The 27067-nt window shown below is 37.9% G+C and overlaps 1 long non-coding RNA gene and 1 pseudogene across 1 annotated transcript; one reads left to right on the forward strand and one right to left on the reverse strand.

Annotated features, from left to right (window-relative positions):
• Positions 1-11648: 11648 nt before the first annotated feature.
• Positions 11649-20320, forward strand: LOC125102434 (uncharacterized). Its single transcript, XR_007128125.1, has 2 exons — positions 11649-11807; positions 20095-20320. It is a non-coding gene; the product is annotated as an uncharacterized LOC125102434 (long non-coding RNA).
• On the reverse strand, positions 17248-18714 carry LOC125102429 (dnaJ homolog subfamily A member 1-like; annotated as a pseudogene).
• Positions 20321-27067: the final 6747 nt, after the last annotated feature.

The raw sequence follows: 27067 nt of genomic DNA on the forward strand, positions 1-27067 counted from the left end.
GCAGTATGGTGCCTGTGAGGGATGTCTTTAGCATTACAGTGAAGAATGTGCTAAAGGCAACATTTCAGATACTCACACAAATGGGGAGGAATTCTGTAATTCGGCAGCTTTCAAGACAGAGCTACAGTTCTCAAATTGCTGTATGTTTAGAAAATGCAGTTGGGCAGATAAAGCAAGAAGATGTCGTTATTCTAGTTACGCACCCCTATTTTTTTTTAATTCTCAATATGTATTCTTCTCTGATTATAAAAATAATACATGTCTTTGTTAGGACGTTATAAACACACAAAAGTATCAAGCAAAAAAATGAAAATTACTTACCACTTTCTTACCAGGCAAGAATAATTACTTTGGCCTTTCTATATATTTCCTTCTAACTTTTTCTATTCATATGTATTGGACTGGTTAGCAAAACTGGGATAATGCCACACATAACTTTTTGTGTAATGATTTTCCCACCGATAGAATAGAAGCATATTCTGCATCATTAAGTAGTTTTTGAAAACAGTTTAATGACTAATTCATGTTCCACTCTATGGATACATGGTGGTATGTGTAGTATGTGTAGGAATTATGACCAAGTGTCCTGGAATCAGACTGCCTGGGTTTGAATCCCAGCTCTGCTGCTTGCCAGCTGGGTGCCTTTGGGTCTGTTACTTAACCTCTCATTATCTCCATTTCCTCACTTCTAAAATGAGATAAAAATAATAGTACAAAGTTCATGGGCTTGTTATAAGGATTAAATGGATTAATCTCTATTTATCAAAGCATTTAGAATGATTCCTAGCACAAAGTAAGTTTTATTACCATTATAATATTAAAGTAAGGCATCATAAATTATTATTAACAACTAATTATTAGTAGTAATTAATATTTAGCCATTATATCTTACATAATAATAAAGTAAACCCATTACTATCATCATAAGCATGATTAATGTATTTAGATAGGCTGTTTCTCATTTTTGTCGTTAAAAATTAAGCCATGATGAACATTCTTGTAACTGTCCTTTTCCATCTGATTGTTTCCTTAAGAGGATTCCTTAGACATGGAATTTCAGGGGCAAAAACATTAAATATATGACTAAATTGCATTCCAGAAGGATTGCAAGACTTTACCTTCCCACTTTCAATTGATGAGTGTGTGTATTTCACTACATTGATGATAATACCGAGATTTTTATTTAAAACATTTTATACTAATATTTTAAAATTAAATTTAATTTTTTTTCAGTGTTCCAAAATTCATTGTTTATGCACCACACCCAGTGCTCCATGCAATACGTCCCCTCCATAATACCCACCACCAGGCTTACCTCACCCTCCAGCCCCCCTCCAAAACCCTCAGTTTGTTTCTCAGAGTCCACAGTCTCTCCTGGTTTAACTCCCCCTCCAATTTCCCCCAACTCATTTCTTTTCTCCATCTCCCAATGTCTTCCGTGTTATTCCTTATGCTCCACAAGTAAGTGAAACCATATGATAATTGACTTTTTCTGCTTGACTTATTTCACTCAGCATAATCTCTTCCAGTCCCGTCCATGTTGATACAAAAGTTGGGTATTCATCCTTTCTGATGGAGGCATAATATTCCATTGTATATATGGACCATATCTTCTTTATCCATCCATCTGTTGAAGGGCATCTTGGTTCTTTCCACAGTTTGGCAATTGCTGGCTATTGCAGTGGCCATTGCTGCTATGAACATTGGGGTACAGATGGCCTTCTTTTCACTACATCTGTATCTTTGGGGTAAATACCCAGTAGTTCAATTGCAGGGTCAAAGGGTAACTCTATTTTTAATTTCTTAAGGAATCTCCACACTGTTTTCCAAAGTGGCTGCGCTAACTTGCATTCCTACCAATAGTGAAAGAAGGTTCCCCTTTCTCCACGTCCTCTCCAACACATGATTCTTACTGTCTTATTGATTTTGGCCATTCTAACTGGTGTAAGGTGGTATTTCAATGTGGTTTTGATTTGAATCTCCCTGATGGCTAATGATGATGAACATTTTTTCGTGTGTCTGTTAGCCAGGTGTATGGCTTCTTTGGAGAAGTGTCTATTCATGTCTTCTGCCCACTTTTTGACATGATTATCTGTTTGTGTGTGTTGGGTTTGAGAAGTTCTTTATAGATCTTGGATATCAGCCCTTTGTCTGTAGTGTCATTTGAGACTATCTTCTCCCATTCTATGGGTTGCCTCTTTGTTTGTTTGTTTTTAAAGATTTTATTTATTTATTTGACAGACAGAGATTACAAGTAGGCAGAGAGGCAGGCAGAGAGAGAGGGGGAAGCATGCTCCCTGTTGATCAGAGAGCCCGATGCAGGGTCCGATCCCAGGACCCTGAGATCATGACCCGAGCCGAAGGCAGAGGCCCAACCCACTGAGCAACCCAGGCGCCCCTGCCTCTTTGTTTTGTTGACTGTTTCCTTTGCTGTGCAGAAGCTTTTGATCTTGATGAAGTTCCAAAAGTTCATTCTCACTTTTGTTTCCTTTGCCTTTGGAGACATGTCTTGAAAGAAGTTGCAGTGGCCGACGTCGAAGAGGTTACTACCTATGTTCTCCTCTATGATTTTGATAGACTCCTGCCTCATGTTGAGGTCTTTTATCTATTTTGAGTTTATCTTTGTGTGTGGTGTAAGAGAATGGTCGAGTTTCATTCTTCTATATATAACTGTCCAATTTGCCCAGCACCGTTTATTGAAGAGACTGTCTTTTTTCCACTGTTTATTTTTTCCTGCTTTGTCGAAGATTATTTGACCATAGAGTTGAGGGTCCATATTTGGGCTCTCTACTCTGTTCTATTGGTCTATGTGTCTGTTTTTGTGCCAGTACCATGCTGTCTTGGTGATTGCAGATTTGTAGTAAAGCTTGAAATCCGGCAATGTGATGCCCCCAGTTTTGTTTTTCTTTTGCAAGTTTTCCTTAGCAATTCAGGGTCTCTTCTGGTTGCATGCAAGTTTTAGGAGCTAGGGGGAAGAGATTCCTTACATACAGAGGAAGGTCCATCAGAATAACGTCAGACCTGTCCACAGAAACCTGGCAAGCAGAAAGGGCTGGCAAGACATATTCAGGACCCTAAAGGAGAAGAACACGCAGCCAAGAATACTTTATCCAGCAAGGTTGGCATTCAAAATGGATGGAGAGATAAAGAGCTTCTAAGACCAGCAAGGTTTAAAAGAGTATGTGACCACCAAGTCGGCACTACAAGAAATATTAAGGGGGATTCTATAAAGGAAGAAAGAACCCAAGAGTGACATAAAACAGAAATTTACAGAGACAATCTATAGAAACAAGGACTTCACAGGCAACATGATGTCAATAAAAATGTATCTTTCAATGATTACTCTTGATGTAAATGGCCTAAATGCTCCCATAAAATGACACAGGGTTGCAGAATGGATAAAACGACAGGATCCATCCATATGCTGTCTACAAGAGACCCATTTGGAACCTAAAGATACATCCAGACTGAAAGTGAAGGGATGGAGAAGCATCTTTCATGCCAATGGGCCTCAAGAGAAAGCTGAGGTAGTGATTCTCATATCAGATAAATTAGATTTTATACTAAAGACTGTGCTCAGAGATAAAGAAGGATACTACATCATTCTTAAATGGTCTATCCACCAAGAAGATCTAACAATTGTAAATATTTATGCCCCTAAGGCAGGAGCAGCCAACTACATAAGACAACTGTTAATCAAGATAAAGAGTCATACTGATATGAATACATTAATAGTAGGGGATCTAAACATTCCACTCTCAATAATAGATCATCCAAGCAGAAAATCAATAAAGAAACAAGAGCATTGAATGACACATTGGACCAGATGGACCTCATAGATATATGCAGAACATTCCACCCTAAAACAACAGAATACTCATTGTTCTCGAGTGTACATGGAACTTTCTCCAAAGCAGACCACATACTGGGTCACAAATCAGGACTCAACCAATACCAAAAGAGTGAGATTATTCCCTGCATAGTCTCAGACCACAATGCTTTGAAACTGGAACTCCAAGAAAAAGTTTAGAAGGAATTCAAACACTTGGAAGCTAAAGACCACCCTGCATAAGAATGTTTGGATTAACCAGGAAATCAAAGAAGAACTTAAACAATTCATGGAAACCAAAGAGAATGAAGACACATCATTCCAAAACCTATGGGATATGGCAAAGGCGGTCCTAAGGGGGAAATATATAGCCTCCCTCAAAAAAACTGAAAAATCCAGAATACACCAGCTCTCTTTACACCTTAAAGAACTGTAGAACCAACAACAAATTAAGCTGACCCCAGGGAAAGAATCAAGATTAGAGCAGAGATCAATGAGATAGAAACTAGAGATACAGCAGAACACATCAACAAAACTAGAAGCTGGCTTTTTGAAAGAATCAATAAGATCTATAAACCATTGGCCAAACTAATCCAAAAGAAAAGAGAGAGGACCCAAATTAATAAAATTATGAATGAAAAGGGAGAGATCACAACTAACACCAAGGAAATAGAAACAATCTTCAGAAATTATTATCAACAGTTATATGCCAATAAGTTGAGTGACCTAGACGAAATGGATGCCTTCCTGGAAACCTATAAACTTCCAAAACTGAATTAGGAAGAAATTGACACCCTGAATAGACCAATATCTAGTAATAAGATTGAAGCAGTGATCCAAAACCTCCCAAAAAACAAGAGCCCAGGACCTGACAGATTCCCTGGAGAATTCTACCAAACATTCAAAGAAGAAATATACCAATATTTTATTTTTTTTTTATTTTTTATTTGTTTTTTTTAAAGGTTAGATTTTTTTTTTTAAGATTTTATTTATTTATTTGACAGACAGAGATCACAAGCAGGCAGAGAGGCAGGCAAGAGATGGGGGTGGTGGGAAGCATGCTTCCCGCCCAGCAGAGACCCTGATGTGGGGCTTGATCCCGGGACCCTGAGACCATGACCTGAGCTGAAGGCAGAGGCTTAAACCACTGAGCCACCCAGGTGCCCCGAAATATACCAATATTTTAATAAATTAATTTAAATTTGTATTTCTTTGAGTACTCTTATAGAAGTTCTTAAAAAATATGTTTTTTATTTATATACTTTCCTCCCATAAGTTGTCTATTCATTTCCTTTTCCCAATTTGTGAAAATTTTTGATATGTTAATATTTTGAGGTATGATCTGTCATAGTTTTGGCAACTGTTTTCCTGTTTTTTTATTTTGTTTGGGATGTTTTTTGTGATTTATATTTATTTTATTTTTTAAAGATAAATCTGACCTTTTATCTTTTTTTTTTATCTTAGTGTTTTATGTTTAGTAAATTTATATCCCCCTACCTATCTTTAGTTTATTTTAGGACTTTTTTTTTTTAATTTTATTTATTTATTTGACAGACAGAGATCACAAGTAGGCAGAGAGGCAGGCAGAGAGAGAGGAGGAAGCAGGCTCCCTGCTGAGCAGAGAGCCCGACGTGGGGCTCGATCCCAAGACCCTGGGATCATGACCTGAGCTGAAAGCAAAGGCTTTAACCCACTGAGCCACCCAGGTGCCCCAGGACTTTTTTTTTTTTTTTAAACAATTAACTCTTAAACCCATCTGGAATGTATATTGATTATGATTTGAGGTAGGAATTAATCGTATGTATTCCCTACATATCTAACTATATTTTACAAAATTATTTACTGAGTAAACCTTCCTTTCTTTATAGACTTAGAAAGTCATCTCTACAATATGCTAATCATATCATAATATGCTAAATGTAATTACTGAGCCAGTCTGTTTCTGATGGTTTTTTTTTGTTTTGTTTTGTTTTGTTTTGTTTTTTTGCTTCTGTACCATTGAAACTGTATATAGTACATTTTAATACTTGGCAGTACAAGTCAGATACTTCCCAAACATGTCACACACTATGGTTGTGAGGTCCCCAAACCGTTCCCAACCTTTTTCTGTATTTGCTTCTACCTTGGATGCTGAGAAGGCTACTTCTCACTCTTCCAGTTGCCCTTGCACCTGTCTCTGACTATGTGCCCAAGGTCAAGCTACAGAGCCACAAGCAGAAGCCTGTAAGGGATTTTCTAGGAAAGCTTTCTGGGACATCCTAGTTTTGTTTTGTTACGGTCTTCTGGAGGTGGAAGACCAAGAATCCTATTGTCATTCTTTTTGCCTGATGGAACTATAATAAGTATGAAACCTTGCTTCCTATGGCAATATTTCCCACATAACGTTCTTTAGATGTTAATAGATCCTTGCTGAAGAGAGGAGTCCATGGTCATCTGGCAATGGCATCCTGGACCCTTGGAAATACCTCTTGTACCTTAGCTTATTGAAGCATCTGAGTGTAAACATTTTAACATTGTTTTAAATCAGTATTTTCAAAACCAGTATGAGCACACAAAGCTACTTCCTCTTCTCTTTTTGATAAACTTTTCCTAAAGGGGAACAACATTTTCAGGAAGCCTGCAATAAAGACTATAAACTATTTTGCTTTCACTGCATAAATGACTAAAACTATAGAATGTGTCCGCCTGATTCAAATTATATCTCTCTTAGTAATTACAAAAGATGTATTCCCTAGTACTTTTTTTTTTTTTTAAGTAATCTCTATATCATGGGGCTTGAACTCACAACACCAAGATTAAGAATGGCATGTTCTCCCCACCCTCATGGGGGGTGGTGAGCCTGGTGGTGGGTATTGTGGAGGGCACCTATTGCATGGAGCACTGGGTGTGTTGCATAAACAATGAATTTTGGAACACTGAAAAAAATTAAATTTTAAAAAAATTGCATGTTCTACTGATTAAACCAGTCAGGCACCCCTCTTTAGTACAATTTGTATGCCAGAATGAAATAACTATGCTGTTGGTTCTCTAACAATTTATCATACCATAGAGGTTATGTTATAGTGACTACAAACAACATATGTGCAAAGCTACAGGTGGTTTCATGTTTGGGTGAAACTTGAAGAGACACTGCCCAAATATCCATGTCCTCATGTTTTTGGATGTCTTCTCTTTTACTCTGATTTGCATTTTGTTTCTCTATTCCTTGCCAGTCCATATTGGATTAGTCACTATTGCCAAATTGTCAGTCTCTGTTGTCATTCTCTGGCAGTCCCTTTTGCCAAGTTCTTAGTCTGTGTGTCTGCAGCAGCCAATCTTCAATTGGATAATTTGTATTTATTGTGAACCACATTTTATGAAGAATGTTCTTTGTTCTTAAAATTTTTTTTCTCTGTTAATTATATCGAGATGTGGGTGGGGGTGGGGAGAGGCATTTGCCACCTGTGAAAGTAGTACTTTACTCGCCGTAAGATGCTGGGCATGGTTTGCACCATAACCTCAGTCTCAGTTTGACCAGTTGAGGGTTCCCTGGATGATTATTCACTCATACTCAGAAAGTTCTGATCCCATAATGTAGTTTTCAGTCTCCCTTGTATCCCACTCTCGTCTACTTTAATAACTAGAGGTACAACAGTCTACTTACTGTGATGTGAATACTTAAAAGGCTAAAAGTCTAGGCTTTAGAGAACCATATGGCCTATACCTTCTCAGTTACATAGTTCGGCACTTAATCAATGATTCCTAGTGATGTCAAGATAGGAACCTGAGAGAAGGCAGCTCAAATGGTTGCTCACTGTGGGAGAGAGTCATTGGCAGCCTTGCCATAGGAACTGACTGTCAAGGTTTGGAACATGGATACTATTGCCTTCAGTTTCAAAGAGTTGAGTGAGGATTATGCTTTTCTCAGTTTCACAGAAAGTATCATTTAATGGAGTAGGCCATAGGTAGGACGAGCCCCAGGATTTATTGTAAGGGAATCTGCAACAATACATGTTTGTCTTGTCTGTAGGCTGAATATAGTTGTAGATGGGTGCTTCAAGAATACCATGATTAACAAGGTAGGTGGGTGCCTTGCTTATATTTTTTTTCAGGGGGTTGGGGAAAGACAAGCAATACATGAATAAACAATAGAAATAGTAGATACAGATAAAATTGCTATACAGAGGAATAATAGGAGGACATGTGATAGAGAGTGACTGCATGGCTATTTAAATTGGGTGGCCAGGGAAGGACTTTCTAAAGTGGTGTCTTTTAAACTGAGATGTGATGACTCAGGAGGTGGCAGCCATATGCAGATCTAGGGGAAGCATCTGCCAGGTGGAAGATTAGCCCGGGCGACAGTCCTCTGGAGGCTAGAAGATTGCTCTGAAGATCAGAAAGAAAGCTGGAGGGTCCGGTGACATTGTAGGCTTGGCCAAGAAGTTGGTATTTTACTCTTGACTTTGTAGGAAAGCTTAAATAAATTTGTGTTTTATGGCCTGATCGTATTCAGTGACCACTCCTTCTGCTGTGTGCTCTGTAGAGGGACAGGATTTGAAGCTAGCTGGTCATGTGAGTTAAACGTTTGGGGTAAGAACAGTGTCAACAAAAATCATAGCTAATGTTATTCTGTGCTACTGTGTGTAGGCATCATGCTAGACATAACATGCATTATCTAGTTTAGTCAATTATGGATGATTTTTTCAAAGATATGAGGGGCTCTTGTGATCCAAAAAAATATAAATTAGATTAAAAATACTCCTAATAGTACTTTTTATTGCCCAATTAAATAATGTTAAAATTATAGTTACGCATGGAGGGAGTTGAGTAATTTCTTCACTGTAAAGTGGTCCTTATATTTAAAAATAGGAGAGAATATGTGAGGTGGAAAAGAATATTCAGTCATATTCAGTGCCTATCAGGAATGGCTCCCAGGAGGGTCACACCACAATGTAGAAACCAGGAGTAGGCCGAAGGGACTAAGCTTAGCAGAAGGAAGTAATGGAGGCAGGACTAGCTGTAGATCCTTCCACCTCAACAATGGGACTGCAGCCTACAAAACCCCAGATTCAGGGAGTAGGGCAAAAATGCCATCCTAATACAGGCAGGTAAAAATCTCTAGGGTTAGAAAGCCTTATCTGAGGAGAAGAGCTGGGGACAAGGTTTGGGGGCTTTTTGCAGTAGCCAAACACTAAGACAAATATAGTTTGAGTTGTTAACTAGGGAAGGTGGTCTGACTTAGGGTAAGAGAATTGGAGTTACATTTTAGTTCTAGGAGACACGGGTATAGTAGACATGAAGAAAGAAAGTAGGACCCATGTCAGCCACCTCGGGAGGACACTTAGAATGCCAGTTAGATGCAGAATCAGGGCACAGAAGGAGCTCCACTGTGGGAGAAATAGCGAAAGAATAGGTCAGGAAGATTGACTGGACTTTGCAAGGTAGGTCCAAGAGCTTACTTACCCAAAGGTAATCCCAGTGCCCCAGGCTTCATAATTCCTTGGCTTGTTGGTCACTAGATATAGATCATGAAGGTGTCTAGAACTCAGGTACCCTCAGGAGGGAAGGAGATCCTTTTCTGACACATTCTGTTGGTTCCGAAGTGGGGACAGGGTGGCATGATCTGGCTTATACCTGTGTTCCATGACATCATCAAGTTGGTTGAACTGCACAACATGGCTTGGCACAATTCACAGGTGACTGAATACGATGCCTAATCCCAGGAGATGCCATTTAATGCAAAAGTTTCTCTTAGGGGTTTTGTGATTATTGCAGATGGCTGAAACAGCAAGGACTATGCAGCAGGACTGATAATCCACTCTAGTTTACCTTGAAAACATAACAGAAATCTACATTCACATCCCCTTCCTTAAAATAAGCCATGGTGAAAATATGTCACAGAGATAAGAATCAGTGATATAGTCTTGGCTGGAGCCACACAGTATCAACCGCCATGTGCATCTGCAGCCACATAGTATTTTCAGGTTAATAGGAAGTCTGACTTTCTTGTCGAATTCAAAATTATAAACTGATGTTACCAGGCTTTTTGGTTATCAACTTTGAAAGCTGGTTTAACAAAAGATCTAAGGAACTATTTTACTCTATAGTTGAGTACCTCCACAACAGTTTAAAAGTGGTTTGCTGCCTCGCCTTTATCTACTTCAAGCACAAAAGTGTAAGGCAAACCAGTGACTTGGACATTCAAGCATCATAAAGCCCATAGTGACAGGTATAATTTCCCAGGCTAGTGTTCCACTTGGGGCGTTAGTCTGATATGAAATTAAAACTGAAGCATACCTTCAGGAGGTAATGTTGAAATACTTATTTGAGTTCAGGTATTTGCAGGTTTCCCCACCTCTTTTGAAGTATTTAAAACAAACTGCTCAATTATAAAACCCTTCCTATGACAGGATTTCCATAATGTGTGGTCAGCTTTCTGGGAAAATTAGATTGAGATCAAGAATTTTGAAATCTGAACTTCAAGCTTGCTGGATTTCCAGTTGGTTTCAGATTTTCTTTCAAAAGTTTTATTGCACATTGACTCAGCATTCTCAAGAAATCAAAATATAATAATAAGGGTAACAGGTATACTATGTAAAGTACAGTCATCTGGAATTCATTTCACTCTAAAAGAGCATATCTTCAATGTTAAACCAAGTTTTAGAAAATTCTTTTGCTTGAATTATAATTATGAATTATTTGGGTCTTTCTATTTTCTTCTGCAAAATATTTTAAAATTCTCTTGATCACCAAGGCTGTTTCTTTGAAATTTAATAGGATTCAGGTGTCTCCAGCAACTCATCTACTACTCAGAAAATTCCTCTTCCTTTCTCCTCTCTATACCCTTCCTTTTACTCTTTGTGAATGCATGCGACTGAACGCACACATTCTGGAAGCCAAGGCAGGCTCCTGTTCCACACCCTCCTGTCCTTGATATCGATACTACAGCAAGCTTTCCTCCACCCAGATTCCTTTTTAGCCACAGTAACCATGAGAGTTGAGCAATTCGTCTTTACCTTTCTCTCTTTGGTCTTCAAGCCAGGTATGAGCTATAAATTGAGGTAGAATGTACAGCTGGGTCAATAAAGGGTGTGGACAAAAATGAAATAGGTTTCCTATCATTTTCCACAAAGTTTGAAAAACAGAGTTGGCAAAGAGGAAAAAAATAAAACAGGAAGTGGGATTACACATATAAATTAAATATTTTCACCCCAACCCTTTTTAGATAGCCCAGGGGTATTAGGAGTGTGTGTGTTTTGGATGGGCTCAGCAGGCATTCCAAAAGTAAATGGCTTCCTGTTCAGCGTGTTCGAAGTCAGGCTGTCTTTTGGGGTTGGTTAAAAATATGTGTGAAATATGTACTTTCATTTCAAGCCAAGTCAAATGTTTTCAATCATCCCCCCTTACTTGCTTCTCCTCTCTTCTCATCCTGTCATTTCTTGCCCCCCAGACAGTAAAATATACCCCAAAGTGTGTTTTTTTTTCCCAAAAGGAAGTTTAGTGATTAATTATGAGTTACATGCAAACATATATTATTGCTCTCAAAGGTATTCACCAAGAACCTAGCCACTGTCACTCTTGGCTGGCATTTTTTGAGTGTTAGATCTTGGTGAGTAGAAGTTAGAGAGGCATGCAAAGAAACCAGGTATTTGGCTCAGGCACAACAGAGAACCAATGGATAATTGAGGGTGAGAAATGGTCTATAACTTTTCACCCCAGTGGTGATGAACCTATAATTCCCAAATTGTTTGTGTAATTTTCTATTTCTACCACATCAGTGACAAATATTATTCTGTACTGCTTGTTCCTTGTGGATTTTTTTTTTTTTTCATCAGCAAGGTCCAATTAGGATGCCTGAAAGGAAAATAACACACCTGGGGCCATCATACCTACTAAGAAATGCCACAGATGTACCCAGGAGGAAAAATATAGACTTCTGGTGGAAGCCACAGAGTCCTTTCTGCAATAGGCTGCTCTGATGTTGATACACTTTAAAAATGTATGTCATATGATCTAATTAGAGGAAACTCTCAGATATTCGAATTTGACACCAAACTGTCGAGGAATGCTTTATGTTTGGCATAGGCTTCTGAGGCTGCAAGCACTCTCTACAAAAGCCTCAGGTAGTGGCTTTGTTTTCCGATTCCTCCATTAGTCTGAGCCTACTTAAATTCAGAAGTGTTCTTAGACAACTATGTTTACTAATGGCATTAGGTATCAGAGTTCACCCTTTCCATATTTTAAAATTTATTTAGTGTAAAAAGTGATTTTTTTTTTTACTCCTAGTGTGTTACATGGCTTGTGTGTGTGGGGTGGGGAGGTGGAGAAGTCAACCTTTCCAAGTGAATCTCTAAGGATAATTTATTTGAAGAATGTTTCTTGACATGTGATTCCAGGTTTTTGGTGTTTGCTGTTTTCAAATCGGTTTAACTCAGCAAACACTTATTAAATTGTTAACTGCACAAAGCTCAGTGCTATTTAAAGGATGTTAATTACTTGGCAGTAATTCTCATTGACAAAGTCTAACACTTTTTTATTATGAGAACCGTCAGAAAATTAGGATGATATACAACATTTATAAACAAACAAGCAAACAAACAAAAACAACACATAGCTAACATCACACTCAATGGTGAAAGACTGAAACTTCCCTCATCAAATCACGAACAGGACAAGGATCTCTACTATTCAACAGTGCTACTCCACATTGTTCTGGAAGTTCTAGCTAGAGCAATTAGTCAAGAAAAAATAAATAAAAGGATTCAAATTGGGAAGGAAGAAGTAAAAGTATTTCTGTTCACAAATGATGTGATGTTATATATAGAAAATCCTAAAGAATCCACAAGAAAACTACAAGAGGTAATAAATAAATTCAACAGATTTGCAGTTGCTCCACTTTTTGGTCATAGTTTAGCACTTCAGTATCCTCACTTAATAGGTCTAATGGTTTGTCCTCAGGGCAACACTTAATGTTTTAAAAAGTAAATATGGAAAAAAAAGTGACAGTGGAAGATCTCTTATTTTAATGGTGAAAAGACATTTTATTTGCTACCCTCATATTCAGCTTCATGTGTGGAATTCTCATGAGATTACTTTGGCAGTCAGTCATATTTTGGTTAGGTTCCAAATACTTATGAAACTAGTAGCCCATAAAGCCTCATTATGCCTTGAAAAAGATTCATTATTGGGTTATCTCCTGAAAACAGATGATACTGGCTAAAAAATAGAGGGAAAAGAGTGAAGATTACTTTTTAAGTTGAGTCAGAAGGGAGGGACAGAGACATGAGTGAAGCATTAAAGGAAGGTGAGGACAGGAGGGACAGAAGAATCAACAAAAGATACTGTAGACCTTCACTGTCATTATAGTAACCATGAGCCATATTTGACTATTTAAATGAAATTAATTAAAATTAAATTAAATAAAAATTAAGTTTCTTAGTTGCATTGACCACATTTCTAATGAGTGTTATTGTGTGTAGCTAGTGACTACCATCTTGAACAGTATAGATATAGAATATTTATATCACCAAAGAAAATTTCTTGAAGAGTTCTGCTATAGGGAGTATCCTGTCTTTATTTCACTCAATAATGTGTAGCAAATATGGTTTTTTGTTGTTGTTGAAAATAATCTTAAGTTCAATTTTCAATGACTGGATAGTATTTGATTATGTGAATAGATATATGATTTTTAAAAACCAGCCATTACAAAAAAGTTCTTATGTAACTTTGTTGTGATAAATATGACTATGATTTTTAAAAAGCCCTTGTAGCACAATTTTTGCACTCGCCTTAAATTATTTATTTAGAAAAAATTCCTGAAAATAAGTTGGCTGGATCAAATATTATGAACATTTTTAAGGCTTTTGATATGTGTGGCCAAATTCCTCTCTGGAAAGTTTGTCTGTTTACATACCATAAGCAAAAGTGACAGGAGAGGCATTTAATTTTGGAAGAAGAAGAACTATACCTGAAGGCGCAAAAACAAAACAGAGCAGTGAAGAAGGGAATTTCAAGTTTGAGTAGGAAATAACTATGAGGACTTAAGCAGTAAAACGCAATAACAACAAAGTAATAAGTAACCCCTTTTATAGTATTCCTACTTGGTGGGCACTATTTATACATTTTATATGTTAGCTCAATCCTCAGACAACCTTGTGAGTTAGGTACTACTATTATTGCCTTCCTATAGATAGAGGCAAATAAACAAATAAACCCCAAAACAACAAAAAAACAAGGACAAGAGCAACAGCAAACTGAGGTACTGGAGTTAAGTTACTTGTTTGAGATCACACAGTAGACCAGAAAGCCAGGATTTGAATTACCTGAGTTGATCCAGACTGGTAAGGTTTCAAGAGTCCCTGCCTTCAACCACTAGGCTCCATGGCCTCTCAACCATTTTATTCAAATCCCAACGGAACCAAGTATTAAGGATTGGATTGTGTCTCTCAAGAAGATATGTGGAAGTCTTAGCCCTCGGTACTTCAAAATGTGACTCGATTTGGGAAGAAGGTCACTATAGATGTAATTAGTTAAGAGGAGGTCATGATCCAGTACTGTGGACTCCTAATTCAATATGACTCTTGTCCTTACAAGAAGATAGCTCTGTGAAGACAGAGACACACAAGGGGAACAGCTTGTGATGATGAAGACAGATTGGGGGTATGCACATGTAATCAAGAAATGCCAAAGATTGCCAGCAAATCATCAGAAGCTGGGAATAGCAAGGAAAGAGTCCCCTACAGGTTTGAAAGGGAGCAGAGTATTGCCAAAACCGTAATTTCAGACCTCTAGCCTCCAGAAGTCTGAGGTGATAAATTTCTGTTGTTTTAAGCCACTAACTTTGTGGTACTTTGCTGCAGTAATCATAGAAGACGAAGACACCAAGTAACTTAGAAAGACGTTTCAGTGTCTGACCAGATAACTGTTAGCCCATGGGCACATCTCACCTACTTTTTGCCTCGTAGCTGGCGGATAACTACTTGGTGTCCAATCACATGGGCTGAAGGCCAAAGACAATATGTTTGCAATTGAGACTGCATGTCTTGGAAATATCAAAGAATGTTCTGACTCACAAAGAATATTTTATTGAACTTGCCAACATTTTATTCACTTTCTGGGAAGCTAATAATTGTATATTTTTATTTGTTTGGAAGGGCGGTGATTCACTAAGACAGTATGAACCATGCTGGTATCATGTTGCAGCATTTAGATGTATCTACCTTGTAGGAAAAACCGAGGTTTAAACAGCTATAGATAATGCATGAATTTGTCCTTTTGTCCCGATTTGCACTGCCGTATTCAGTCGTATTGTAGTTTGTCCACTTTGGGAAATGCAGTATGCTTCTTGGCTTAAAATATAAACCAAGAGTTTATTTTGTACTCTGATAAAAATCTTTACAGTGAAAATAACTGGAAATTATCTTATATTGAATGAACATCTGAAATATGATTTTCAGATGTTGAAAATATGATTTTCTAATTTCCCTTTTATAATATCAGAAAGAGAGAAGAGTCTAGAAGTACGAGGAATTTCAAAGGATACTTTGCTCTCAAACATACTTGCCCCTCCACCAATAGTTCATATCCTTGATTCATTCGCTCCTCTGAAGGGATATCCTTCCCAGCCTGTGAGGGGTGCCTGAAATTCTAAAAGCAGTCCTTTTTCTTTTTTTGTTAAACATTACCTTCTCCTAGCAGACATGATTTAAAAGAAAAGTTAGCAAAGCTTCTTTGCAATGCCTTTGCTATGCCAAGCATTGTGCTAAATACTTTTACATAGACATTGCACTTGAATTTCATAAAAATTCTCTGCAGGGTACTGAGCTAGGTGTTGATGTGGAATCCAAAGCTCAAATGAAGTTATGTTACAGGGTCTGGTGTATGGCACTTCAGATTTCAAATCCCAGGATATTCAAATTACAGTGTATTTCCATGCCCTATGCTTGCTTATTTTCCTAGAGTAAGGGGGTGGACAACAAAACACTGGGACCCTGAAAGAAGAAGCAGGAAGATGTCTCAATGGAGAAAAGAGAAAAGAGGAGCATTAAGGACAAACTTCTGGCTCCTTCTCATTTTATCTGGGGCTTTCCTTGAATTTTTTAGATCTGCTCTGTCTAGTAGGGTAGCCATTAGATGCATGGGACTACCGAGCACTTGCAATGAGGCTAATGCAGATTGAGATATGCTAGAAGTAAAAAATGCATACTGGATTTTGAAGATTTAAGATGAAGAAAAGAATGCAAAATATCTCAATATTTTTATTTTGATTTCATGGTGGATGATAATATTTAGCTACATTGGCTTTAATAAAATATCAAAATTCATTTTACTATTTTCTTTTTGCTTTTTTAAAAATGTGGCTTCTGTTAAAAATGTGAAATTATTTATGTGAGTCCCATTCTATTATTATCAGACAACACCGCTTAGATGTCCAGATCATCTGGACACCCTAAATAATGTTAATCTAATTTAAATGAAAAAAATAGATCTTGACTTTTTAAAAAAAATAAATAGTACCATTATTCAAAACTAATACGATTTTTTTTTTTTTGCTTTGTAATCAGTATATTAAGGACACATTCATACATTCCAAATGCTTAATTCTGATAACCAGATTTAAGCTTGTGAACATGACTTTTTAAACATACAATTAAAGCTATTCATCATAATTTGCTATACTACCAACATTAAATTACAGTTACTTCGGAGCGTTAAGTTATTTAAAGTAAGCCTGTAACATACCTTAAAAAAAAAAAAAAAAAAAAAACCTTCCTATCTCATACATGCAAACTTCTCCACATAAATGTCTCTTCACTGTAAGTTACCCTGCTCCCAAAGCCACTACTCTGAAGCTTATCATGGTCCAAAGAGAAGGAAAAAAAGTATAACCAGGACTGATATTATACATACATATATATATATATGTGTGTATATATATATATGTATATATATATATATTTTTTTTTTAAAGGGAAAAAAAAAGATGGCACAGAAGGGAATGCAATTCTACAAGTGCAAGCCCTCAAGCAGCAGTATATATGATAAACCCCTTCTTTAAAGAGGTATCCTTTCTATCACTGATACCACAGGCCAAATTACATAGCATGCCATCTTCAAGTAACAGTTGAGGCAATAAATGCAGAGGCATCACAATGAATCCCACTTAACATAACTACAGACCAACACTTCTCTACAAATTCTTTGTCTGATTGCCAATTAAATACAAGTTTTAACTTCATAGCTTAACAATTAAGGGTGATACACTGAAGTCAATACATACACCTAGCATTTCAGTCTGAGCTATTTCATATACATAGAACTGAAATTAATTACAAGGTATGGCCTAACAAATGCTAGGGGAGATTTTTTTTGAAAGCAGTTTTTACAAATATTAAACTTATCTTCCACACTGAAGTCATCATACATACAGGGCAAAGTCAGAGCTTTTATATTTGAGTTTATTCTTCATTTAACTTTTAAAACACTACTATAGTTGAATATTAAAACAAAAACAATAGCAAGTAGTGAGCTATGATTATAGTCCTTCACTCATTCACTACTGCACATAAAATGCCAGCAGTGTTATTCATTGGCCCCATTAAGAGGTCTGACACTGAACACCACCCCTGGGATGATGTTCATCATCCTCATATGCTTCCCCATTGTAATGGCGCTGTCTTTCCTGATTTGGATCAAAGTCCACCAGTTCTACCTGTCCATTTCATCAGTCTCTTCTACTTCCTTCCTCTCAGGTAGGAGTTTTTCCAGCAAAGAGAGTTTATCAGGAGACAGAAAGCCATTCTCAGGAAAGTTTACCTTAAATTCGATGATGAGGCGACCCTTCTCATATGGCCTACGATAAATTGGCATGCCTTCATTTAGCACACACTTGATATCTCCATGCTTGACAATTTGACCTGGATGAGAGGTGATGACAATGGTTCGGTTGTCCAGAGTAGATATTGGCTTTTGGAAACCGCACAGTGCTTCAACCAGCTGTATGTCCATACACATGAAAAGGTCTTCTCCTTGCCGAGTAAACACAGCATGGTCCTTCTGATCTAAAACAATGATAATATCTCCTGGTTCCAGTCCTGGTTCTTGGTCTCCTTCACCATGGAATGTTATCTTCTGGCCATCTTTCATGCCTTTGTCAATATGAACTTCTAGAATCTTCTTCTCTCGAACTATCTTCCTTCCATTGCAGCTTTTACATCTATCTTTAGGACTGATCCGTTCCCCATGGCCCTGGCACTCCATGCACACAGACTGAATTTGCTGAACCATTCCAGGTCCTATTTGATGAATTCTTATTTGCATTCCAGTACCTCGGCAATTGGGACAACACTCAACTGCTCCTTTCTTACCACCTCGGCCTTCACATTTATCGCAAATCACATTCTTTTGCAGAGCTAGTTTTCTTGTTGCACCATTATATAAATCTTCTAAGGTTACTGAGAGCTGATGCACAACATTTTTACCTCTCCTTTCTCTCTGCATTCTTCCTCCTCCTCCAAAAAACATATCAAAGATGTCCATGGGGGAGCCAAAACCACCACCAGCTCCACCTTCTTTAATTGCCTGTTCACCTCCTTTGTCATATAATTCCCTTTTCTTTGCATCAGAGAGTACTTCATAAGCTTGAGAAATCTGTTTAAACTTCTCTCCTTCATTTGGATTCTTATCAGCGTGGTACTTTAAGGCCAGTTTCCTGTAGGCCTTTTTCAGTTCTTCTTGGGTGGCATTGGGTTTGACCCCCAAAACATCATAGTAAGTGGTTTCTTTCACCATTTTCTACAGCCGGTGAGAGGGCCGAGGCCGATGTGGGGGAGCGGGAAGGAGCGCGTTGCTGGGCGCAGCTCGGGTAGCCGCCGCTCCTCCGCGTCTCACCGAGCGTTCTGGAAAGTTCCCCAAAACTAATACGATTTTTAAAGCACACAACATACTGTTTTCATCTTTAAGGCAATACCGTTGTTCAAATTTTAAGCCCAGTTCCTTAAAAAGGAAATGCAATAGTGGGATATGAAGGTTTTTGTCTTTGTGGTAGGCTGTTTGCAAAACTAGACTCCCTCCTTTGATTTGAGCTCCTTGGTATCTCCTCTCAATAGGAGGTGGGATCTATTTTCCTACTCCTTAAATCTGCAACCATAGGGTTGGTCTTGTGAGTTGGTTTGGCCAACAGAATATGGCAGAATGATGATGGGCCAGTTTGGGGCTTCAGATGTATCTATAGGCCTCACACTCTATCCACTCACTATCTTGGGATCCTCCCCACTTTTAATCTGAGCAAAACCCGAAGATAGCCTGTTGGAGGATGAGAAACCATGTGGAGCAGAGACAGATTCTCCCATCTGAGACAATCTGTATTGGTTTTCCATGGCTCCTCTAACAAATTACCAAACATATAGTGGCTTAAATAATACCAATTTGTCATTTCTCAGTTCTGTATGTCAAGAACAAGGCAGGTCTCACTGGACTAAAATTAGGGTATCACCAGGGCTGTGTTGTTTTCTGGAAGTTCTAGAGAAGAATCATTTTCCTTTCCTTTCTAGCTTCTAGAGCCTGCCCAAATTTCTTGGCTTATAGCCTCTGCTTTTATCTCCAAAGCCAGCAATTGCTATTGGAGTCTTTCTCAATTCACTTCACTCTGACCTCCTCTTTTGACTCCCTCTTACACTTTTAAGGACCCTTGTTTTTATACTGGTATAATCCAGGTGATCTTATTTTAAAATGAACTAATTAACCTTGATTCCATCTATAACCTTAATCCCCCCTTTGCAGTATAAAGTAACATATTCAACAGGTTACATGGATTAGGATAAGGACATCTTGGGGTAGGTGGGTCATTATTCTGCCCACCACATCATCCTGGAGCACCTGGCATCTAACTAGCCCCCAGAGCTGATTGAAGATGCCTCCGTGAGTCTGGCTGTGACCAGAACTGCCCCGTTAAGCCCTGGCCAAATTGCTGACCTAAAAATGAATAATTAAATAAAGGTTGGTTGAGCACCAACCCACAAGTGGTTGGGTGGTTTGTCGTGTGACAAAAGAAAACTGATACAGTCCTTGAAAAGGCCCAACAAATGCTAACTGACTTATGATTATGTGAAATATTCTTATATCTAATTTTTAAGCAATCCTGATCATTGAGGCTCTCAATTTTTTTTTCACTGAAGTACAGTTGACATGCAATGTTATATTAATTTGAGATGTATAACATATTTATTCCACTGAAGTACTCCATTTTTATTCAGTTATTTTATTAATAATTTCTGCTATTTTTTAAGGTAGTAGTGATATTTTTGGGACAAGCTATGTCTTCCTACTGAATTATTTGCAGTAGAAAAAATCATAGTTGCCTAGCCTTCCCTACCAAAATTCTCAAATCTGCTCTCAGAAGATGATTCCTGCCAATAAGAGGAAGGCTTAATCTTCAGGTCCCTGCTGTTTGAAATAATAATGACTTGGGGCATGGGCCAAATTTCTGTTAGTGAATAAATAACATTTCTTTAACAACCTCTCAAGCTGTTTAATAATATTTTAGTTCTTTTTTAAGTGGATTCAACATGCAGTAACCTACTTTTGGTTTGCACTCTGTGGTGTAGATTACACAATCAACTTCTGGAGGAATCAAAGTTTTATTTATGATTAGCAAAAAACCTTGCTATGCCTCACAGTGTAAATTCTCTGTTTCTGCTGTGAAACAGAAAGGGAAAAAAAGTCAAAATATTTTCCTGGGAGGCATAACATTTTAGCCTCCTGAGTAAAACCTCAGAGAAACTGGGACTAAAAAAGAAGTTTCAAATGGAAAATATGAACCAAGCAGAATAATTTCTAATTGAGGCACATGAAGTTTTCACCTTGTAATGTTTTTACCTTGTAATGTTTGATCTATGATTCCAAGATTTCCATTTCAAGTATTTACTAGCAAAACACGAAGGAGCACTGTGTTGACATCATCATTTTGGTGGCAGAGCCTCATAAAATGGTACCCATCTGCCTACTATAGCCTCATGCTGTAAGAGTTCCACCAGATGCATGTGTGTGTCAGTGTTATGGGGTTGTTGGTTACCAGCAAAATTTATTAGTAAAGTTCCTGAAACTGGAAAGGAATAAACAAGGTAATTATTTGGCAACCTACCAAAATCCGCATATTCAAAACTCTTGAAAGTTTAAGGCACCTGCTAATGATTCCCAGGATTACAAGTAAAATAAGGAAATTTATTTAGGGATAAATAAATAAGTTGCCTCATTGCAATTTCCTGGGTCTTTTTGTTTGTTTTGCTTTTCCTTTCTTCTTAAGAGTGTTTTGAACTTTGTCAGCAAGATGTCGTCTGAGAGGGATATGAAAGAATTTACATTGTTTTCTACTTTTTCCCCATGGAGAACTGAATGGATCTGGACTGACCTAAGAAATTCTGACTGTCGTGTACATTAACTACATACTGAGATCTATCTGTTTTTTGATATCGTTATTATTGTGTTTCTTATGGGAATCATGGGACCAGAATTTGGCCTCAGAAGGATATCACAGTGTCTTCTGAACTGTAAATTAGATAAAGGCTTCTTTTCTCTTGACATGACAAAACATATTCCTATTGGAAAATTGCATAATTTTCACAGTAACCCCGAAAATGGCTTGGCTGCTCACCAGCAATTAAGACACAAAATACTTCACTTAGACAGCAGTTTGGGGCACTGAGGAGCTCTAAACAAAACTGCATTATAGTGATGCTCCCTGACTCTGCGTGCTGTTTACTAACTGGCATGGGTTGGGCTGACTTGCATGTCAGCACATATGTGTGGTGTGTGTGCTCATATGCAAATGTGCACTAAATGTCACGCCTATTGAACAATGAGGTGAGAAGAGGTGTGTTTTCCTACTTACAGAAAAGGTCAGTGTGCTTAGCAGGGCTTTGAAGTGTTTTTACTTCACATATTAAAACAGTAGTAATTCAATTTAATTACTCTAATGAGTCCAAATGCTAGGTAAATAAAGTTAGACAGGGAGACAAAAGGAGGAAGTACAGTGTGTGGACCTCCAAATACACACCTCACTATAGTTAATGTTGACACCAACAGGTACTATATTTGTAGCATATGGGTAAAGAAACGATGCAGGGAGATCAAACCACGTGTATGTCCGAGCTAGGATTCACATGCTAGTGTGATTCCAAATCATGTGTCATGACCACTATTCTGTGATGCCTCTTTACCCAATAGGAGTTAATAGTTTTGTCCAATATAAAGTTCATAGACTTTTATAGACACTTTCTTGATTATGATGTGGGAAGATTTTACACACAACTGTCAGGAATGGTGGGAGAAAAAAATGAAGTTATAAAAATTATGGAATTCATAGTCGCCAACATATTTTCATAAAAAGAGGCCCCTAATTATGTTTTGAAATCTCTACACCTGCATCTTTCTTGTGATGTTTAATCAGGACTAGACTGAATATACCAGAGATAAAGATATCACTTAAGGTCCTTGAAAGAGATGTATTAGCCTTCATATGTATTTGATATTGTTTAACTTTTAAAGATTTTATTTATTTATCTGACAGAGAGAAATCACAAGTAGACAGAGAGGCAGGCAGAGAGAGAGAGGGAAGCAGGCTCCCTGCTGAGCAGAGAGCCCGACGCGGGGCTCGATCCCAGGACCCTGAGATCATGACCTGAGCCGAAGGCAGCGGCTTAACCCACTGAGCCACCCAGGCGCCCCAGATATTGTTTAACTTTTAAAATATATTTCTTAAAAGAAAAAAAAATTTAAAACAGCATTTAAGAATAAGACAATATTGTGCTTTATAAAGTATCTACCCCTTATTTTGAAAATGCAAAAATACTTGGCTCACATATATCTTCTATTTAATCCTTTTAACTACTCTGAACGGTAGGTATTGATATTCAGTTTTTAAAAATGAAAATCTCAAGGCTGTAGGGATTAAGTAACTTATAAACATTAGCACTAGGTGTAAGGTCTTACTGAACACCCACACTGTGCCTCAGATACCACACAGTGCCTTCTCCTACACAGACTTGGATATCTTTTTTTTTTTTTTTTTTTGAGAGAGGGAGAGTGAGTACATGTGGGGGGCGGGGCGGGAGCCGGGGTAGAGGAAGAGGGAGAGAAAAATCTCAAGACTCAATCTCACAACCCTGAGATCATGACCTGAGCTGAATCAAGATTTGGACGTATAAGCAACTGAGCCACCCAGGTGCCCCCAGACTTGAATATCTTGAATAAAGTTTGTCATTGAGGCTAAGAATGATTGCTACATTGATTTGACCTAGAAAGTTCAGAGAATGGACAACAGAATGAGAAACACAATAGTTTTTGTTGCTGTTGTTTTGAATTACTGGGTTGGAATAGCAGCAGAAAAGAATTCAGAAGACAAAAAGTAGCTTTAAGTGGTAATTAGCTAGCTATCTGAAGAGTAGCTGTGAGAATGACATCACCAGGGAAGAAAAGAGTAAATATTTCAGCAGACGATCTACCTCAAGGCTAATAGATCTAAAACAAAAGGGTCGTTGATAATCCTTCAATTCCTTTTCCTGGCTATCATGCTGGAAAGAGCTACATGAGCATAAGGCTGAATTGTTCTACAAGGCCTGGTGACCTACAGCTGGCTCATGGTTAATTGCTGGAATCTTGTTGGAGATGTAAGTCAGTCCTGTTAGTCTTTGCAGTTTCATGACATATACCTGAAGAACACAAACATGCATGTAGTGAGTTAGGGAGAAGTTCATTTCTTGGAACCTTTTTTACGTATTCACCATATGAATACTGAACAACATGGGTTTGCATGGGAAGATCTGTTGAATGACAGAGAAACAGATATGTGTAGTGATTCTTGAGCCCTTGATTCTGTGTCACAAAAAAGAATTCTATTCCTTCTGCCCCACTGACTAGTTTCATGATTTCCTGTCAGTGTAATGTATGTAAGATTCTTAGGACAGGGTTACTGTATAAGTTAAATCAGTTCATGTACTGTTGACCTTGGAACAACATGTGTTTGAACTGCATGGGTCTGCACATACACAGATTTTATATATATATATAGTACAATATTATAAACATATGTTCTCTTCCTTATGACTTCCTTAAACATTTTTCTCTAGCTCACTTTACTGTAAGTATACAGTGTTTAATAATAAAACATACAAAATATGTGTTAATCTACTGTTTATATTATCAGTAAGGTTTCAGGCAGTAGTAGGCTATTTGTAGTTAACTTTGGGAGGAGTCATAAGTTAAGGAGGATTTCTAGCTGCGGGGAAGGTCAGCACTCCTAACCCACAGATTGTTTAAAGGTCAACTGTATAGAAAACCGTTGGCATCGTGCCTAGAACAGAGTTAAGAAACCAAACAGTGGTTGCTATTAATACGTATGTTGTAAAATGTAGATCTCTGACTCTTCTCAAAAGGAAAGCAGTAACCAGATTTGTCTCAAGTGAGTATTAGTCTCCCATTATTGATCCCAGAAGGCCACTAAGCAGGGTCAAATGGGAGAAAAGCCTGTGTCTGACTTGTAGCTACAGAAGGCTTATATTCAGGTTTGGGCTCTTGTCTTTGGTCCCTTTTAATCTAACCAACCCGATGCTCCACTAGCATAAAACTACTTCCTCCCACGGTTTTCATTTGCAGAAACAAGAAGACCCTGGAGGCCAATAACTAGATATTTATTTTTTAAATGTTTTAAAGTAAAAATAATAGTGTGAGGCTTTTGCTTCAGCTTTCTTTCTGAAATGACCCTTGACAGGAACTGGAAATACTTCTTGTCAATGCAGCCATGATCTCTTGTGACCAAACGGGATGTGGGAGGCAGAATGGAATTTCTGAGTTCTTTGTACCTAGGAATAAAATGTCTGTCATTTAGTTAAAATAAATTATTGATTTTTAAATCAAATCAAAATACGGAGTCAAACAAGCAGGTACTGTACTTGAATTTTCCCTTATTTGTAAGAACTGTTTTTCACTGTTTTATGAATAGTGGGGAAACAAAAAGGTTATAAATAACAAAAACGTGTTTTGGCCTCCAGGAAACCCATACAGGCACATAATTATAGGAGAGTTTAAACAAAAAATGTTTAAATTACCATCGTTTCCTAGAAAATGATTCTCATTCTTGCCTTATCAGATAAGCTAGCTGGCAAAATGCTCAAAGACTTAGGTCCCCAACTCACTGGAGGCCTGTGCTCGAAGCCCAAACCCTTTCTTCCACACTCTGGTGCTTTCTCTTCTTCCTGGGGAACGAAGGTATTAAGTGTCCTCAGCATCTCCCAGGGCTAAGGCTTGGGAAACCAGAGAGAAAGACAAATGACTGGGTTAGCTGGAAGGGACATAGAGGAAGCTGGACACATACTAAAGTGGACTAATGACACAATGTTTCTCATTATTTAGCCGGTCAAGTGTTGATTTCTTCCAGTGATTGAGATGATACAATTTGGAATTACTGTGTAATTCTTGCTTTAAGACCTGCAAGATTTAAGTATCTATGGCCTGGGAGTAAAGAAAGGAAAAGAATGGGCAATGAATTATTAACTTCTTGTTCAAATTTCCTTCAAAGCTCTAATTGTTTCAAGAAACAACTTCTAAATCCTCAGAGATGAGAATGGAGGAGTTTTCTTGCTCTGGCTCCTACCTACTTATCCAGTTCCTATGGTTGTCTTTCTGTCTTCAAACCTTGGGCTTCCCATGCTCTACTCATAAATAATAGCAGTATCACTGCCCTGTATCAGAAGTCTGTTTCTCTGCTTTGAATGTCCTCCTTCTTTTATCCAGAATGCTCCTACTTCATTTCCTAGGCTAACCGATCTGTCATCATTTAAAACATGTTACTCAGCCCTGAATCTGAATTGTGTGTACTTTCTATGTTATTTCAAAATATCCTTTACTTTTGTCAGTCATTTCATTTATCACATTGTAATCCTGTTTTATTGCCTACGTCTACCACCAAACAAATGTCTTTGACTTCATTGGTTTGATTCAATACGAGGTGGAGCCTTATCAGTGGTCTGCTTTAAAAGCTCCCTGGTGATTCTGGTTCACAGCCAGGACTAAAACCCACTGAACTAGAATGAATGCTCCATGAAGACAGGACATTGACTGTCTAGTTCACTGCCATATCTCATTTTCTAGGTCAGTGTGGGAAACACAGTAAATGCTCAAGAAATATCTATGGATCAAATGTCATTATAGCCCCAATGCTTGATACAGTGTTAAACATAATTGTTGTTGAATGAATGAATGAACAAATGAATGAATGAATGAGAACCCTAAATTCTACAAGGATTATACAAAGTAGTAAATCACAGATTTTGTTTTTGGAAAGTTATACTTGGAAGGGAATGAGGGGAATCAGAGAAGCACATATTCTGGTATAATCACTTATGCAACCAGTGATAGAAATATTTACAGTGGTTGTGATGATTTCTTAGGGAGAATCTCATGTTGAGAATCCTCCTTTCTGAGTGCAGAAATTTTCCAAGTGGTTTGGCAGATGTCCAGTTAATTGAAGTTTTGAGCAAACTCAGTTTTAAGTTTTTTAGAAAACTGCTAAATCTTCTGAGGTCATTCCAGACCATTTGCCTTCTGTGTTATGCACTAAGGCAGGAAATGTTTTCCTCCGTTTTGAAATGAGCAATTTAAGGGGCCAGTAAAGAATGCATGCGGTGGGACATGCTATCAGCCCCCTCCAGCTGTTTACCATGGTCCTTTTCATTCTTAACAGGGACATCAGGTTCTTTTGGATACTAGTTATGATTTTATACATAAGACAAAATAAACATTTCCTGGAGGGCTTCAGAGGGTAACTACTCTTAGGTCTTATCTTGCATTTTCCTTCAATCAAAAGAGGAAAAGATAAGATTTAATTTGAGAGAAGTCTACCATTTATTAGGTTATGCTGTAGTCAGTTGGTGTATTAAAAATTTTTTTTTGAGCCTGAAAGCAGAAAATCAACTTTCTCCATCTTCCATTGCTTAATTTTTTATGCTGGTGAATTGTCATGGCCCCCACCTGAGGCCATCTAAGAACAATAGTACCTGAGTCGTTAACATTCTTAGGTCTTGTTTAGAAGGGGTTGGTTGGACCTGCTGTATTCTGACCTGAGTCATCCCACACTGGGCCAGGGAGGCTAAAAAACTGGACTCTTCCCAAAGGAATGCTTGTTATCATGGCGAATCTCCAGAAGGAAACGTTAGTGCTAAGTGAACAAGCATCTTGCCTCAGATTTACTGCTGGGCATGGACAGAT

Source organism: Lutra lutra, chromosome 6, assembly GCF_902655055.1.
Source record: "Lutra lutra chromosome 6, mLutLut1.2, whole genome shotgun sequence".
NCBI lineage: Eukaryota > Metazoa > Chordata > Mammalia > Carnivora > Mustelidae > Lutra > Lutra lutra.